This window comes from Anomaloglossus baeobatrachus, unplaced genomic scaffold, assembly GCF_048569485.1.
Source record: "Anomaloglossus baeobatrachus isolate aAnoBae1 unplaced genomic scaffold, aAnoBae1.hap1 Scaffold_791, whole genome shotgun sequence".
Taxonomy (NCBI): Eukaryota; Metazoa; Chordata; class Amphibia; order Anura; family Aromobatidae; genus Anomaloglossus; species Anomaloglossus baeobatrachus.
The window spans coordinates 15,533-32,985 of NW_027445175.1; the positions used below are offsets into that span (position 1 = coordinate 15,533).

Here is a 17,453-nt window from a genome sequence, read left to right on the forward strand (position 1 = left end):
GGAGGAAGTGTGAAAAGTGAATGGGCCAAATTGAGGTGCATATGAAGACGTATGCTTTCTTCCAATTCATTAAATCGGGCTAATATGAATCAGGTGAATTGAGTTCTGCTTTTGGAAACTGGGTTAAGAAGGGGTGCACCGTTCCTGGAGGTACTGCAATACCAGGTCAATGCGTGGAGTGGACAGAGCAAGCTCTTTTTCCATCTCCCTGTTCTAAAAATCCATTTAATATATGGTCCCCAGATAGGGGACGTATCAGATATTAAACTGATAAGAACAGATACTACACTTGATCTTAGCCAAAAGGCCGAGAAGCGATAACCAGAATTGGTTTGGGCCTCGAGTGGCACCCTGGCCTATGCCGGACACATCTTAGGGAGAGAGAGCGAGAGGGAGACAAACCCACGCCTACACAAGACATTTTGTCACCCAAGCCAACCCTTGAAAAGGCTGCTTTGCAGAGCCAAAACAAGAAGAATGGTGCGTTTTGCAGCCGCCGCCCACTGCAATGAATCTGAATAACTCCTCCTTTAGGGCGCAAGCAACTCCCCTCCCCCTTGCAGTCTTTCCAATTCACGATACAAAAAGACGGACAGGACAGGTTGCCTGACTTTCCGTCACTGCCACCCTTTGCCATCCTTACCCGTAGAAAGCCCTTTCATCATCCCCAAACCCTAATCTTTTCCCTTTCCTTCCCAGCCCCCAAACCCTGCCCTCTGTACCTTTCTCACCACCCGCTTCCCTTCTCCTGTCATCCCCCTACCACCCGGGAAAAAAAGAGATTGCCCCCTCCTTCCACTAGCCCACCCTCCCACCCAAAGAACAACTTCTTCTGCGCAGCTTGTTTTCTAGGCAGCAGCGCTATTGTGATGTCATCGGGGGGCATTGTGACAAGCCGCCAGTGTTCCGTCTCTTCATGTTGTGCACAGTTCAAACGGAAAATACATCAACAGGCAGACTACAGAAAAGCTTACTATCAAAGGTTAGAGGGGGGCTTTCTCAGAGGGCTTTTTACAGTTTTTCTATTCCCAATTAGCCGTTTAAGTGTACTTATTGAAAGTAGTAATTCTTTCATAGGCCGCCCTTTCTTAGTATTTGACGTTCCTTATATTGCGGTATGAGGCTTCGCAGTAGGTTGCAAACATTCATCACCCATGACTGTCCCCAATTGAGCTCAGAAGCTCAATGTCTATCATGACCTCTCTTTTAGAATGTCCAAGAGCAAGCAAACTATTCCTCCAGGAGAGGGCGCCAACAGACTACTAAAGAGATCATCATTACTCAAAGAAAACCCCAAAAACCAATGCATGATAGGAATAAACAGGTAACTTTCTTTGGAGTGGAAGCGGAGAGATCGCACCAGATGCCAATTCTAGATGTTATCACACCTGTGGTCACTGCAGCAGCAGGTGAATCCACTTTGTCCAAAAGGGATCTATTCCATTCAATTGCAAATGATCTAGATAAGACAGAGAACTGCAGCACGGGGACATAGCCGAGTTGGTCAGGTTGAGTGGTGATGAGTTTGCTATTTGGATGAATAAAGAAAGTCAAAAGTGTGAAAGATAAAAAACAAAAGGAGGAAGTGTGAAAAGTGAATGGGCCAAATTGAGGTGCATATGAAGACGTATGCTTTCTTCCAATTCATTAAATCGGGCTAATATGAATCAGGTGAATTGAGTTCTGCTTTTGGAAACTGGGTTAAGAAGGGGTGCACCGTTCCTGGAGGTACTGCAATACCAGGTCAATGCGTGGAGTGGACAGAGCAAGCTCTTTTTCCATCTCCCTGTTCTAAAAATCCATTTAATATATGGTCCCCAGATAGGGGACGTATCAGATATTAAACTGATAAGAACAGATTTTTGATTTAATGAAGCTTTCCAAAGCACCACAAAAAATGCATGACCGAAGTCACACCAAAAACAGTGCAAAGGCTAGGATTCGTGTGGACCCCACCGTGAGGAGAGGGTCCCCAAAAATCAACCCCGTCCCTCCGAGCCAGAAGGCCACAGCAAGGGTCAGGGATCTTCGGTGCTCCCCCAAGCCGAAGCCTGGTTGAGCCTTGTCGTTGCTCCCAGCGTCCACCCAGGCATCTTACCCAAGTGTAGTAGAGAGCTACTAGTTGTTGGTTTCGCAGCCGAAACTGCCCGGACCGTCAACCGGTGTTGGTTTCTCAGCCCAAGGCTAACCGGACCTCCAACCGGGTGTTGGTTTCTCAGCCGAAGCTGACGCAGACCTCCAACCGGGTGTTGGTTTCTCAGCCGAAGCTGACCCAGACCTCCAACCGGGTGTTAGTTTCTCAGCCCAAAGCTGACCAGACCTCCGACCGGGATTATAAAAATTTCCCTTCCTAGCCAGAAGGCCGGGATAGGGTAATATGCTCAAAAAGTATGAAAAGGCAAGGTACGGTGTGCTACAGAGCCCAAGGCTTGCCGGGGTCCCAAGCCAGCAAGCTCAGACTCACTCCAGGGTCGTCAGTCCTGGAGCACGTTGTACCATAGCCCCCCACCCTTACTCAGTCTAATAGCCTCGATCCTGGTAGGGACATGTTTTCCTCTAGATGAATATACTATCCACCCAGAGTACTAGCAAGCGCAACCTTCCAGTGTGCATTGTATCATTGTACTAAGGTGGCCTGGAGCTTAAACCACCTCTTCGAACAACACTACACTTGATCTTAGCCAAAAGGCCGAGAAGCGATAACCAGAATTGGTTTGGGCCTCGAGTGGCACCCTGGCCTATGCCGGACACATCTTAGGGAGAGAGAGCGAGAGGGAGACAAACCCACGCCTACACAAGACATTTTGTCACCCAAGCCAACCCTTGAAAAGGCTGCTTTGCAGAGCCAAAACAAGAAGAATGGTGCGTTTTGCAGCCGCCGCCCACTGCAATGAATCTGAATAACTCCTCCTTTAGGGCGCAAGCAACTCCCCTCCCCCTTGCAGTCTTTCCAATTCACGATACAAAAAGACGGACAGGACAGGTTGCCTGACTTTCCGTCACTGCCACCCTTTGCCATCCTTACCCGTAGAAAGCCCTTTCATCATCCCCAAACCCTAATCTTTTCCCTTTCCTTCCCAGCCCCCAAACCCTGCCCTCTGTACCTTTCTCACCACCCGCTTCCCTTCTCCTGTCATCCCCCTACCACCCGGGAAAAAAAGAGATTGCCCCCTCCTTCCACTAGCCCACCCTCCCACCCAAAGAACAACTTCTTCTGCGCAGCTTGTTTTCTAGGCAGCAGCGCTATTGTGATGTCATCGGGGGGCATTGTGACAAGCCGCCAGTGTTCCGTCTCTTCATGTTGTGCACAGTTCAAACGGAAAATACATCAACAGGCAGACTACAGAAAAGCTTACTATCAAAGGTTAGAGGGGGGCTTTCTCAGAGGGCTTTTTACAGTTTTTCTATTCCCAATTAGCCGTTTAAGTGTACTTATTGAAAGTAGTAATTCTTTCATAGGCCGCCCTTTCTTAGTATTTGACGTTCCTTATATTGCGGTATGAGGCTTCGCAGTAGGTTGCAAACATTCATCACCCATGACTGTCCCCAATTGAGCTCAGAAGCTCAATGTCTATCATGACCTCTCTTTTAGAATGTCCAAGAGCAAGCAAACTATTCCTCCAGGAGAGGGCGCCAACAGACTACTAAAGAGATCATCATTACTCAAAGAAAACCCCAAAAACCAATGCATGATAGGAATAAACAGGTAACTTTCTTTGGAGTGGAAGCGGAGAGATCGCACCAGATGCCAATTCTAGATGTTATCACACCTGTGGTCACTGCAGCAGCAGGTGAATCCACTTTGTCCAAAAGGGATCTATTCCATTCAATTGCAAATGATCTAGATAAGACAGAGAACTGCAGCACGGGGACATAGCCGAGTTGGTCAGGTTGAGTGGTGATGAGTTTGCTATTTGGATGAATAAAGAAAGTCAAAAGTGTGAAAGATAAAAAACAAAAGGAGGAAGTGTGAAAAGTGAATGGGCCAAATTGAGGTGCATATGAAGACGTATGCTTTCTTCCAATTCATTAAATCGGGCTAATATGAATCAGGTGAATTGAGTTCTGCTTTTGGAAACTGGGTTAAGAAGGGGTGCACCGTTCCTGGAGGTACTGCAATACCAGGTCAATGCGTGGAGTGGACAGAGCAAGCTCTTTTTCCATCTCCCTGTTCTAAAAATCCATTTAATATATGGTCCCCAGATAGGGGACGTATCAGATATTAAACTGATAAGAACAGATACTACACTTGATCTTAGCCAAAAGGCCGAGAAGCGATAACCAGAATTGGTTTGGGCCTCGAGTGGCACCCTGGCCTATGCCGGACACATCTTAGGGAGAGAGAGCGAGAGGGAGACAAACCCACGCCTACACAAGACATTTTGTCACCCAAGCCAACCCTTGAAAAGGCTGCTTTGCAGAGCCAAAACAAGAAGAATGGTGCGTTTTGCAGCCGCCGCCCACTGCAATGAATCTGAATAACTCCTCCTTTAGGGCGCAAGCAACTCCCCTCCCCCTTGCAGTCTTTCCAATTCACGATACAAAAAGACGGACAGGACAGGTTGCCTGACTTTCCGTCACTGCCACCCTTTGCCATCCTTACCCGTAGAAAGCCCTTTCATCATCCCCAAACCCTAATCTTTTCCCTTTCCTTCCCAGCCCCCAAACCCTGCCCTCTGTACCTTTCTCACCACCCGCTTCCCTTCTCCTGTCATCCCCCTACCACCCGGGAAAAAAAGAGATTGCCCCCTCCTTCCACTAGCCCACCCTCCCACCCAAAGAACAACTTCTTCTGCGCAGCTTGTTTTCTAGGCAGCAGCGCTATTGTGATGTCATCGGGGGGCATTGTGACAAGCCGCCAGTGTTCCGTCTCTTCATGTTGTGCACAGTTCAAACGGAAAATACATCAACAGGCAGACTACAGAAAAGCTTACTATCAAAGGTTAGAGGGGGGCTTTCTCAGAGGGCTTTTTACAGTTTTTCTATTCCCAATTAGCCGTTTAAGTGTACTTATTGAAAGTAGTAATTCTTTCATAGGCCGCCCTTTCTTAGTATTTGACGTTCCTTATATTGCGGTATGAGGCTTCGCAGTAGGTTGCAAACATTCATCACCCATGACTGTCCCCAATTGAGCTCAGAAGCTCAATGTCTATCATGACCTCTCTTTTAGAATGTCCAAGAGCAAGCAAACTATTCCTCCAGGAGAGGGCGCCAACAGACTACTAAAGAGATCATCATTACTCAAAGAAAACCCCAAAAACCAATGCATGATAGGAATAAACAGGTAACTTTCTTTGGAGTGGAAGCGGAGAGATCGCACCAGATGCCAATTCTAGATGTTATCACACCTGTGGTCACTGCAGCAGCAGGTGAATCCACTTTGTCCAAAAGGGATCTATTCCATTCAATTGCAAATGATCTAGATAAGACAGAGAACTGCAGCACGGGGACATAGCCGAGTTGGTCAGGTTGAGTGGTGATGAGTTTGCTATTTGGATGAATAAAGAAAGTCAAAAGTGTGAAAGATAAAAAACAAAAGGAGGAAGTGTGAAAAGTGAATGGGCCAAATTGAGGTGCATATGAAGACGTATGCTTTCTTCCAATTCATTAAATCGGGCTAATATGAATCAGGTGAATTGAGTTCTGCTTTTGGAAACTGGGTTAAGAAGGGGTGCACCGTTCCTGGAGGTACTGCAATACCAGGTCAATGCGTGGAGTGGACAGAGCAAGCTCTTTTTCCATCTCCCTGTTCTAAAAATCCATTTAATATATGGTCCCCAGATAGGGGACGTATCAGATATTAAACTGATAAGAACAGATACTACACTTGATCTTAGCCAAAAGGCCGAGAAGCGATAACCAGAATTGGTTTGGGCCTCGAGTGGCACCCTGGCCTATGCCGGACACATCTTAGGGAGAGAGAGCGAGAGGGAGACAAACCCACGCCTACACAAGACATTTTGTCACCCAAGCCAACCCTTGAAAAGGCTGCTTTGCAGAGCCAAAACAAGAAGAATGGTGCGTTTTGCAGCCGCCGCCCACTGCAATGAATCTGAATAACTCCTCCTTTAGGGCGCAAGCAACTCCCCTCCCCCTTGCAGTCTTTCCAATTCACGATACAAAAAGACGGACAGGACAGGTTGCCTGACTTTCCGTCACTGCCACCCTTTGCCATCCTTACCCGTAGAAAGCCCTTTCATCATCCCCAAACCCTAATCTTTTCCCTTTCCTTCCCAGCCCCCAAACCCTGCCCTCTGTACCTTTCTCACCACCCGCTTCCCTTCTCCTGTCATCCCCCTACCACCCGGGAAAAAAAGAGATTGCCCCCTCCTTCCACTAGCCCACCCTCCCACCCAAAGAACAACTTCTTCTGCGCAGCTTGTTTTCTAGGCAGCAGCGCTATTGTGATGTCATCGGGGGGCATTGTGACAAGCCGCCAGTGTTCCGTCTCTTCATGTTGTGCACAGTTCAAACGGAAAATACATCAACAGGCAGACTACAGAAAAGCTTACTATCAAAGGTTAGAGGGGGGCTTTCTCAGAGGGCTTTTTACAGTTTTTCTATTCCCAATTAGCCGTTTAAGTGTACTTATTGAAAGTAGTAATTCTTTCATAGGCCGCCCTTTCTTAGTATTTGACGTTCCTTATATTGCGGTATGAGGCTTCGCAGTAGGTTGCAAACATTCATCACCCATGACTGTCCCCAATTGAGCTCAGAAGCTCAATGTCTATCATGACCTCTCTTTTAGAATGTCCAAGAGCAAGCAAACTATTCCTCCAGGAGAGGGCGCCAACAGACTACTAAAGAGATCATCATTACTCAAAGAAAACCCCAAAAACCAATGCATGATAGGAATAAACAGGTAACTTTCTTTGGAGTGGAAGCGGAGAGATCGCACCAGATGCCAATTCTAGATGTTATCACACCTGTGGTCACTGCAGCAGCAGGTGAATCCACTTTGTCCAAAAGGGATCTATTCCATTCAATTGCAAATGATCTAGATAAGACAGAGAACTGCAGCACGGGGACATAGCCGAGTTGGTCAGGTTGAGTGGTGATGAGTTTGCTATTTGGATGAATAAAGAAAGTCAAAAGTGTGAAAGATAAAAAACAAAAGGAGGAAGTGTGAAAAGTGAATGGGCCAAATTGAGGTGCATATGAAGACGTATGCTTTCTTCCAATTCATTAAATCGGGCTAATATGAATCAGGTGAATTGAGTTCTGCTTTTGGAAACTGGGTTAAGAAGGGGTGCACCGTTCCTGGAGGTACTGCAATACCAGGTCAATGCGTGGAGTGGACAGAGCAAGCTCTTTTTCCATCTCCCTGTTCTAAAAATCCATTTAATATATGGTCCCCAGATAGGGGACGTATCAGATATTAAACTGATAAGAACAGATACTACACTTGATCTTAGCCAAAAGGCCGAGAAGCGATAACCAGAATTGGTTTGGGCCTCGAGTGGCACCCTGGCCTATGCCGGACACATCTTAGGGAGAGAGAGCGAGAGGGAGACAAACCCACGCCTACACAAGACATTTTGTCACCCAAGCCAACCCTTGAAAAGGCTGCTTTGCAGAGCCAAAACAAGAAGAATGGTGCGTTTTGCAGCCGCCGCCCACTGCAATGAATCTGAATAACTCCTCCTTTAGGGCGCAAGCAACTCCCCTCCCCCTTGCAGTCTTTCCAATTCACGATACAAAAAGACGGACAGGACAGGTTGCCTGACTTTCCGTCACTGCCACCCTTTGCCATCCTTACCCGTAGAAAGCCCTTTCATCATCCCCAAACCCTAATCTTTTCCCTTTCCTTCCCAGCCCCCAAACCCTGCCCTCTGTACCTTTCTCACCACCCGCTTCCCTTCTCCTGTCATCCCCCTACCACCCGGGAAAAAAAGAGATTGCCCCCTCCTTCCACTAGCCCACCCTCCCACCCAAAGAACAACTTCTTCTGCGCAGCTTGTTTTCTAGGCAGCAGCGCTATTGTGATGTCATCGGGGGGCATTGTGACAAGCCGCCAGTGTTCCGTCTCTTCATGTTGTGCACAGTTCAAACGGAAAATACATCAACAGGCAGACTACAGAAAAGCTTACTATCAAAGGTTAGAGGGGGGCTTTCTCAGAGGGCTTTTTACAGTTTTTCTATTCCCAATTAGCCGTTTAAGTGTACTTATTGAAAGTAGTAATTCTTTCATAGGCCGCCCTTTCTTAGTATTTGACGTTCCTTATATTGCGGTATGAGGCTTCGCAGTAGGTTGCAAACATTCATCACCCATGACTGTCCCCAATTGAGCTCAGAAGCTCAATGTCTATCATGACCTCTCTTTTAGAATGTCCAAGAGCAAGCAAACTATTCCTCCAGGAGAGGGCGCCAACAGACTACTAAAGAGATCATCATTACTCAAAGAAAACCCCAAAAACCAATGCATGATAGGAATAAACAGGTAACTTTCTTTGGAGTGGAAGCGGAGAGATCGCACCAGATGCCAATTCTAGATGTTATCACACCTGTGGTCACTGCAGCAGCAGGTGAATCCACTTTGTCCAAAAGGGATCTATTCCATTCAATTGCAAATGATCTAGATAAGACAGAGAACTGCAGCACGGGGACATAGCCGAGTTGGTCAGGTTGAGTGGTGATGAGTTTGCTATTTGGATGAATAAAGAAAGTCAAAAGTGTGAAAGATAAAAAACAAAAGGAGGAAGTGTGAAAAGTGAATGGGCCAAATTGAGGTGCATATGAAGACGTATGCTTTCTTCCAATTCATTAAATCGGGCTAATATGAATCAGGTGAATTGAGTTCTGCTTTTGGAAACTGGGTTAAGAAGGGGTGCACCGTTCCTGGAGGTACTGCAATACCAGGTCAATGCGTGGAGTGGACAGAGCAAGCTCTTTTTCCATCTCCCTGTTCTAAAAATCCATTTAATATATGGTCCCCAGATAGGGGACGTATCAGATATTAAACTGATAAGAACAGATACTACACTTGATCTTAGCCAAAAGGCCGAGAAGCGATAACCAGAATTGGTTTGGGCCTCGAGTGGCACCCTGGCCTATGCCGGACACATCTTAGGGAGAGAGAGCGAGAGGGAGACAAACCCACGCCTACACAAGACATTTTGTCACCCAAGCCAACCCTTGAAAAGGCTGCTTTGCAGAGCCAAAACAAGAAGAATGGTGCGTTTTGCAGCCGCCGCCCACTGCAATGAATCTGAATAACTCCTCCTTTAGGGCGCAAGCAACTCCCCTCCCCCTTGCAGTCTTTCCAATTCACGATACAAAAAGACGGACAGGACAGGTTGCCTGACTTTCCGTCACTGCCACCCTTTGCCATCCTTACCCGTAGAAAGCCCTTTCATCATCCCCAAACCCTAATCTTTTCCCTTTCCTTCCCAGCCCCCAAACCCTGCCCTCTGTACCTTTCTCACCACCCGCTTCCCTTCTCCTGTCATCCCCCTACCACCCGGGAAAAAAAGAGATTGCCCCCTCCTTCCACTAGCCCACCCTCCCACCCAAAGAACAACTTCTTCTGCGCAGCTTGTTTTCTAGGCAGCAGCGCTATTGTGATGTCATCGGGGGGCATTGTGACAAGCCGCCAGTGTTCCGTCTCTTCATGTTGTGCACAGTTCAAACGGAAAATACATCAACAGGCAGACTACAGAAAAGCTTACTATCAAAGGTTAGAGGGGGGCTTTCTCAGAGGGCTTTTTACAGTTTTTCTATTCCCAATTAGCCGTTTAAGTGTACTTATTGAAAGTAGTAATTCTTTCATAGGCCGCCCTTTCTTAGTATTTGACGTTCCTTATATTGCGGTATGAGGCTTCGCAGTAGGTTGCAAACATTCATCACCCATGACTGTCCCCAATTGAGCTCAGAAGCTCAATGTCTATCATGACCTCTCTTTTAGAATGTCCAAGAGCAAGCAAACTATTCCTCCAGGAGAGGGCGCCAACAGACTACTAAAGAGATCATCATTACTCAAAGAAAACCCCAAAAACCAATGCATGATAGGAATAAACAGGTAACTTTCTTTGGAGTGGAAGCGGAGAGATCGCACCAGATGCCAATTCTAGATGTTATCACACCTGTGGTCACTGCAGCAGCAGGTGAATCCACTTTGTCCAAAAGGGATCTATTCCATTCAATTGCAAATGATCTAGATAAGACAGAGAACTGCAGCACGGGGACATAGCCGAGTTGGTCAGGTTGAGTGGTGATGAGTTTGCTATTTGGATGAATAAAGAAAGTCAAAAGTGTGAAAGATAAAAAACAAAAGGAGGAAGTGTGAAAAGTGAATGGGCCAAATTGAGGTGCATATGAAGACGTATGCTTTCTTCCAATTCATTAAATCGGGCTAATATGAATCAGGTGAATTGAGTTCTGCTTTTGGAAACTGGGTTAAGAAGGGGTGCACCGTTCCTGGAGGTACTGCAATACCAGGTCAATGCGTGGAGTGGACAGAGCAAGCTCTTTTTCCATCTCCCTGTTCTAAAAATCCATTTAATATATGGTCCCCAGATAGGGGACGTATCAGATATTAAACTGATAAGAACAGATTTTGATTTAATGAAGCTTTCCAAAGCACCGCAAAAATGCATGACCGAAGTCACACCAAAAACAGTGCAAAGGCTAGGATTCGTGTGGACCCCTCCGTGAGAAGAGGATCCCCAAAAATCAACCCCGTCCCTCCGAGCCAGAAGGCCACAGCGAGGGTCAGGGATCTTCGGTGCTCCCCCAAGCCGAAGCCTGGTTGAGCCTTGTTGTTGCTCCCAGCGTCCACCGAGGCATCTTACCCAAGTGGAGTAGGGAGCTACTAGTCGTTGGTTTCGCAGCCGAGACTGCCCGGACCGTCAACCGGTGTTGGTTTCTCAGCCCAAGGCTGACCGGACCTCCAACCGGGTGTTGATTTCTCAGCCCAAGGCTGACCGGACCTCCAACCGGGTGTTGGTTTCTCAGCCCAAGGCTAACCGGACCTCCAACCGGGTGTTGGTTTCTCAGCCAAAGCTGACCCGGACCTCCAACCGGGTGTTGGTTTCTCAGCCCAAAGCTGACCGGACCTCCGACCGGGATTATAAAAATTTCCCTTCTTAGCCAGAAGGCCGGGATAGGGCAATATGCTTGGAAAGTATGAATAGGCAAGGCGCGGCGTGCGACAGAGTCTGAGGCTTACCAGGGTCCCAACCTAGCAAGTTCAGACTCCCTCCAGGGTGTCCATTCCTGGGGCACATTGCACCATAACCCCCACACTTACTCAGTCTAATAGCCTCGATCCTGGTAGGGCCATGGTTTCCTCTAGATGGATATACTATCCTCCCAAAGTACTAACAAGCGCAACCTTCCAGTGTGCATTGCATCATTGTACTAAGGTGGCCGGAGCCTTAAACCACCTTTTCGAACGATACTACACTTGATCTTAGCCAAAAGGCCGAGAAGCGATAACCAGAATTGGTTTGGGCCTCGAGTGGCACCCTGGCCTATGCCGGACACATCTTAGGGAGAGAGAGCGAGAGGGAGACAAACCCACGCCTACACAAGACATTTTGTCACCCAAGCCAACCCTTGAAAAGGCTGCTTTGCAGAGCCAAAACAAGAAGAATGGTGCGTTTTGCAGCCGCCGCCCACTGCAATGAATCTGAATAACTCCTCCTTTAGGGCGCAAGCAACTCCCCTCCCCCTTGCAGTCTTTCCAATTCACGATACAAAAAGACGGACAGGACAGGTTGCCTGACTTTCCGTCACTGCCACCCTTTGCCATCCTTACCCGTAGAAAGCCCTTTCATCATCCCCAAACCCTAATCTTTTCCCTTTCCTTCCCAGCCCCCAAACCCTGCCCTCTGTACCTTTCTCACCACCCGCTTCCCTTCTCCTGTCATCCCCCTACCACCCGGGAAAAAAAGAGATTGCCCCCTCCTTCCACTAGCCCACCCTCCCACCCAAAGAACAACTTCTTCTGCGCAGCTTGTTTTCTAGGCAGCAGCGCTATTGTGATGTCATCGGGGGGCATTGTGACAAGCCGCCAGTGTTCCGTCTCTTCATGTTGTGCACAGTTCAAACGGAAAATACATCAACAGGCAGACTACAGAAAAGCTTACTATCAAAGGTTAGAGGGGGGCTTTCTCAGAGGGCTTTTTACAGTTTTTCTATTCCCAATTAGCCGTTTAAGTGTACTTATTGAAAGTAGTAATTCTTTCATAGGCCGCCCTTTCTTAGTATTTGACGTTCCTTATATTGCGGTATGAGGCTTCGCAGTAGGTTGCAAACATTCATCACCCATGACTGTCCCCAATTGAGCTCAGAAGCTCAATGTCTATCATGACCTCTCTTTTAGAATGTCCAAGAGCAAGCAAACTATTCCTCCAGGAGAGGGCGCCAACAGACTACTAAAGAGATCATCATTACTCAAAGAAAACCCCAAAAACCAATGCATGATAGGAATAAACAGGTAACTTTCTTTGGAGTGGAAGCGGAGAGATCGCACCAGATGCCAATTCTAGATGTTATCACACCTGTGGTCACTGCAGCAGCAGGTGAATCCACTTTGTCCAAAAGGGATCTATTCCATTCAATTGCAAATGATCTAGATAAGACAGAGAACTGCAGCACGGGGACATAGCCGAGTTGGTCAGGTTGAGTGGTGATGAGTTTGCTATTTGGATGAATAAAGAAAGTCAAAAGTGTGAAAGATAAAAAACAAAAGGAGGAAGTGTGAAAAGTGAATGGGCCAAATTGAGGTGCATATGAAGACGTATGCTTTCTTCCAATTCATTAAATCGGGCTAATATGAATCAGGTGAATTGAGTTCTGCTTTTGGAAACTGGGTTAAGAAGGGGTGCACCGTTCCTGGAGGTACTGCAATACCAGGTCAATGCGTGGAGTGGACAGAGCAAGCTCTTTTTCCATCTCCCTGTTCTAAAAATCCATTTAATATATGGTCCCCAGATAGGGGACGTATCAGATATTAAACTGATAAGAACAGATTTTTTGATTTAATGAAGCTTTCCAAAGCACCGCAAAAAATGCATGACCGAAGTCACACCAAAAACAGTGCAAAGGCTAGGATTCGTGTGGACCCCTCCGTGAGGAGAGGGTCCCCAAAAATCAACCCCGTCCCTCCGAGCCAGAAGGCCACAGCAAGGGTCAGGGATCTTCGGTGCTCCCCCAAGCCGAAGCCTGGTTGAGCCTTGTCGTTGCTCCCAGCGTCCACCCAGGCATCTTACCCAAGTGGAGTAGAGAGCTACTAGTTGTTGGTTTCGCAGCCGAAACTGCCCGGACCGTCAACCGGTGTTGGTTTCTCAGCCCAAGGCTAACCGGACCTCCAACCGGGTGTTGGTTTCTCAGCCGAAGCTGACCCAGACCTCCAACCGGGTGTTGGTTTCTCAGCCGAAGCTGACCCGGACCTCCAACCGGGTGTTGGTTTCTCAGCCCAAAGCTGAACGGACCTCCGACCATGATTATAAAAATTTCCCTTCCTAGCCAGAAGGCCGGGATAGAGCAATATGCTCAGAAAGTATGAAAGGGCAAGGTACGGTGTGCTACAGAGCCCAAGGCTCGCCGGGGTCCCAAGCCAGCAAGCTCAGACTCACTCCAGGGTCGTCAGTCCTGGGGCACATTGCACCATAGCCCCCACACTTACTCAGTATAATAGCCTCGATCCTGGTAGGGCCATGTTTTCCTCTAGATGAATATACTATACATCAAGAGTACTAGCAAGCGCAACCTTCCAGTGTGCATTGCATCTGCCGAGCCTCACAGATACTACACTTGATCTTAGCCAAAAGGCCGAGAAGCGATAACCAGAATTGGTTTGGGCCTCGAGTGGCACCCTGGCCTATGCCGGACACATCTTAGGGAGAGAGAGCGAGAGGGAGACAAACCCACGCCTACACAAGACATTTTGTCACCCAAGCCAACCCTTGAAAAGGCTGCTTTGCAGAGCCAAAACAAGAAGAATGGTGCGTTTTGCAGCCGCCGCCCACTGCAATGAATCTGAATAACTCCTCCTTTAGGGCGCAAGCAACTCCCCTCCCCCTTGCAGTCTTTCCAATTCACGATACAAAAAGACGGACAGGACAGGTTGCCTGACTTTCCGTCACTGCCACCCTTTGCCATCCTTACCCGTAGAAAGCCCTTTCATCATCCCCAAACCCTAATCTTTTCCCTTTCCTTCCCAGCCCCCAAACCCTGCCCTCTGTACCTTTCTCACCACCCGCTTCCCTTCTCCTGTCATCCCCCTACCACCCGGGAAAAAAAGAGATTGCCCCCTCCTTCCACTAGCCCACCCTCCCACCCAAAGAACAACTTCTTCTGCGCAGCTTGTTTTCTAGGCAGCAGCGCTATTGTGATGTCATCGGGGGGCATTGTGACAAGCCGCCAGTGTTCCGTCTCTTCATGTTGTGCACAGTTCAAACGGAAAATACATCAACAGGCAGACTACAGAAAAGCTTACTATCAAAGGTTAGAGGGGGGCTTTCTCAGAGGGCTTTTTACAGTTTTTCTATTCCCAATTAGCCGTTTAAGTGTACTTATTGAAAGTAGTAATTCTTTCATAGGCCGCCCTTTCTTAGTATTTGACGTTCCTTATATTGCGGTATGAGGCTTCGCAGTAGGTTGCAAACATTCATCACCCATGACTGTCCCCAATTGAGCTCAGAAGCTCAATGTCTATCATGACCTCTCTTTTAGAATGTCCAAGAGCAAGCAAACTATTCCTCCAGGAGAGGGCGCCAACAGACTACTAAAGAGATCATCATTACTCAAAGAAAACCCCAAAAACCAATGCATGATAGGAATAAACAGGTAACTTTCTTTGGAGTGGAAGCGGAGAGATCGCACCAGATGCCAATTCTAGATGTTATCACACCTGTGGTCACTGCAGCAGCAGGTGAATCCACTTTGTCCAAAAGGGATCTATTCCATTCAATTGCAAATGATCTAGATAAGACAGAGAACTGCAGCACGGGGACATAGCCGAGTTGGTCAGGTTGAGTGGTGATGAGTTTGCTATTTGGATGAATAAAGAAAGTCAAAAGTGTGAAAGATAAAAAACAAAAGGAGGAAGTGTGAAAAGTGAATGGGCCAAATTGAGGTGCATATGAAGACGTATGCTTTCTTCCAATTCATTAAATCGGGCTAATATGAATCAGGTGAATTGAGTTCTGCTTTTGGAAACTGGGTTAAGAAGGGGTGCACCGTTCCTGGAGGTACTGCAATACCAGGTCAATGCGTGGAGTGGACAGAGCAAGCTCTTTTTCCATCTCCCTGTTCTAAAAATCCATTTAATATATGGTCCCCAGATAGGGGACGTATCAGATATTAAACTGATAAGAACAGATACTACACTTGATCTTAGCCAAAAGGCCGAGAAGCGATAACCAGAATTGGTTTGGGCCTCGAGTGGCACCCTGGCCTATGCCGGACACATCTTAGGGAGAGAGAGCGAGAGGGAGACAAACCCACGCCTACACAAGACATTTTGTCACCCAAGCCAACCCTTGAAAAGGCTGCTTTGCAGAGCCAAAACAAGAAGAATGGTGCGTTTTGCAGCCGCCGCCCACTGCAATGAATCTGAATAACTCCTCCTTTAGGGCGCAAGCAACTCCCCTCCCCCTTGCAGTCTTTCCAATTCACGATACAAAAAGACGGACAGGACAGGTTGCCTGACTTTCCGTCACTGCCACCCTTTGCCATCCTTACCCGTAGAAAGCCCTTTCATCATCCCCAAACCCTAATCTTTTCCCTTTCCTTCCCAGCCCCCAAACCCTGCCCTCTGTACCTTTCTCACCACCCGCTTCCCTTCTCCTGTCATCCCCCTACCACCCGGGAAAAAAAGAGATTGCCCCCTCCTTCCACTAGCCCACCCTCCCACCCAAAGAACAACTTCTTCTGCGCAGCTTGTTTTCTAGGCAGCAGCGCTATTGTGATGTCATCGGGGGGCATTGTGACAAGCCGCCAGTGTTCCGTCTCTTCATGTTGTGCACAGTTCAAACGGAAAATACATCAACAGGCAGACTACAGAAAAGCTTACTATCAAAGGTTAGAGGGGGGCTTTCTCAGAGGGCTTTTTACAGTTTTTCTATTCCCAATTAGCCGTTTAAGTGTACTTATTGAAAGTAGTAATTCTTTCATAGGCCGCCCTTTCTTAGTATTTGACGTTCCTTATATTGCGGTATGAGGCTTCGCAGTAGGTTGCAAACATTCATCACCCATGACTGTCCCCAATTGAGCTCAGAAGCTCAATGTCTATCATGACCTCTCTTTTAGAATGTCCAAGAGCAAGCAAACTATTCCTCCAGGAGAGGGCGCCAACAGACTACTAAAGAGATCATCATTACTCAAAGAAAACCCCAAAAACCAATGCATGATAGGAATAAACAGGTAACTTTCTTTGGAGTGGAAGCGGAGAGATCGCACCAGATGCCAATTCTAGATGTTATCACACCTGTGGTCACTGCAGCAGCAGGTGAATCCACTTTGTCCAAAAGGGATCTATTCCATTCAATTGCAAATGATCTAGATAAGACAGAGAACTGCAGCACGGGGACATAGCCGAGTTGGTCAGGTTGAGTGGTGATGAGTTTGCTATTTGGATGAATAAAGAAAGTCAAAAGTGTGAAAGATAAAAAACAAAAGGAGGAAGTGTGAAAAGTGAATGGGCCAAATTGAGGTGCATATGAAGACGTATGCTTTCTTCCAATTCATTAAATCGGGCTAATATGAATCAGGTGAATTGAGTTCTGCTTTTGGAAATTGGGTTAAGAAGGGGTGCACCGTTCCTGGAGGTACTGCAATACCAGGTCAATGCGTGGAGTGGACAGAGCAAGCTCTTTTTCCATCTCCCTGTTCTAAAAATCCATTTAATATATGGTCCCCAGATAGGGGACGTATCAGATATTAAACTGATAAGAACAGATACTACACTTGATCTTAGCCAAAAGGCCGAGAAGCGATAACCAGAATTGGTTTGGGCCTCGAGTGGCACCCTGGCCTATGCCGGACACATCTTAGGGAGAGAGAGCGAGAGGGAGACAAACCCACGCCTACACAAGACATTTTGTCACCCAAGCCAACCCTTGAAAAGGCTGCTTTGCAGAGCCAAAACAAGAAGAATGGTGCGTTTTGCAGCCGCCGCCCACTGCAATGAATCTGAATAACTCCTCCTTTAGGGCGCAAGCAACTCCCCTCCCCCTTGCAGTCTTTCCAATTCACGATACAAAAAGACGGACAGGACAGGTTGCCTGACTTTCCGTCACTGCCACCCTTTGCCATCCTTACCCGTAGAAAGCCCTTTCATCATCCCCAAACCCTAATCTTTTCCCTTTCCTTCCCAGCCCCCAAACCCTGCCCTCTGTACCTTTCTCACCACCCGCTTCCCTTCTCCTGTCATCCCCCTACCACCCGGGAAAAAAAGAGATTGCCCCCTCCTTCCACTAGCCCACCCTCCCACCCAAAGAACAACT

The 17,453-nt window shown here is 47.5% G+C and overlaps 10 non-coding genes and 2 pseudogenes across 10 annotated transcripts; all 12 read right to left on the bottom strand.

Annotated features, from left to right (window-relative positions):
• Nucleotides 1–128: 128 nt before the first annotated feature.
• LOC142288147 (U2 spliceosomal RNA) lies at nt 129–319 on the bottom strand. The gene has a single exon (XR_012748978.1). It is a non-coding gene; the product is annotated as a U2 spliceosomal RNA (small nuclear RNA).
• Nucleotides 320–1,706: 1,387 nt separating this feature from the next.
• LOC142288185 (U2 spliceosomal RNA) lies at nt 1,707–1,899 on the bottom strand. The gene has a single exon (XR_012749014.1). It is a non-coding gene; the product is annotated as a U2 spliceosomal RNA (small nuclear RNA).
• Nucleotides 1,900–4,088: 2,189 nt separating this feature from the next.
• On the bottom strand, nt 4,089–4,279 carry LOC142288148 (U2 spliceosomal RNA). The gene has a single exon (XR_012748979.1). It is a non-coding gene; the product is annotated as a U2 spliceosomal RNA (small nuclear RNA).
• A 1,387-nt stretch (nt 4,280–5,666) lies between these two features.
• On the bottom strand, nt 5,667–5,857 carry LOC142288149 (U2 spliceosomal RNA). Its single transcript, XR_012748980.1, has one exon. It is a non-coding gene; the product is annotated as a U2 spliceosomal RNA (small nuclear RNA).
• Nucleotides 5,858–7,244: 1,387 nt separating this feature from the next.
• On the bottom strand, nt 7,245–7,435 carry LOC142288150 (U2 spliceosomal RNA). The gene has a single exon (XR_012748981.1). It is a non-coding gene; the product is annotated as a U2 spliceosomal RNA (small nuclear RNA).
• Nucleotides 7,436–8,822: 1,387 nt separating this feature from the next.
• LOC142288151 (U2 spliceosomal RNA) lies at nt 8,823–9,013 on the bottom strand. The gene has a single exon (XR_012748982.1). It is a non-coding gene; the product is annotated as a U2 spliceosomal RNA (small nuclear RNA).
• A 1,387-nt stretch (nt 9,014–10,400) lies between these two features.
• LOC142288189 (U2 spliceosomal RNA) lies at nt 10,401–10,595 on the bottom strand. Its single transcript, XR_012749016.1, has one exon. It is a non-coding gene; the product is annotated as a U2 spliceosomal RNA (small nuclear RNA).
• Nucleotides 10,596–11,292: 697 nt separating this feature from the next.
• On the bottom strand, nt 11,293–11,434 carry LOC142288142 (U2 spliceosomal RNA; annotated as a pseudogene).
• Nucleotides 11,435–12,821: 1,387 nt separating this feature from the next.
• On the bottom strand, nt 12,822–13,019 carry LOC142288190 (U2 spliceosomal RNA). Its single transcript, XR_012749017.1, has one exon. It is a non-coding gene; the product is annotated as a U2 spliceosomal RNA (small nuclear RNA).
• Nucleotides 13,020–13,582: 563 nt separating this feature from the next.
• Nucleotides 13,583–13,788, bottom strand: LOC142288138 (U2 spliceosomal RNA; annotated as a pseudogene).
• Nucleotides 13,789–15,175: 1,387 nt separating this feature from the next.
• LOC142288152 (U2 spliceosomal RNA) lies at nt 15,176–15,366 on the bottom strand. Its single transcript, XR_012748983.1, has one exon. It is a non-coding gene; the product is annotated as a U2 spliceosomal RNA (small nuclear RNA).
• Nucleotides 15,367–16,753: 1,387 nt separating this feature from the next.
• Nucleotides 16,754–16,944, bottom strand: LOC142288154 (U2 spliceosomal RNA). Its single transcript, XR_012748985.1, has one exon. It is a non-coding gene; the product is annotated as a U2 spliceosomal RNA (small nuclear RNA).
• Nucleotides 16,945–17,453: the final 509 nt, after the last annotated feature.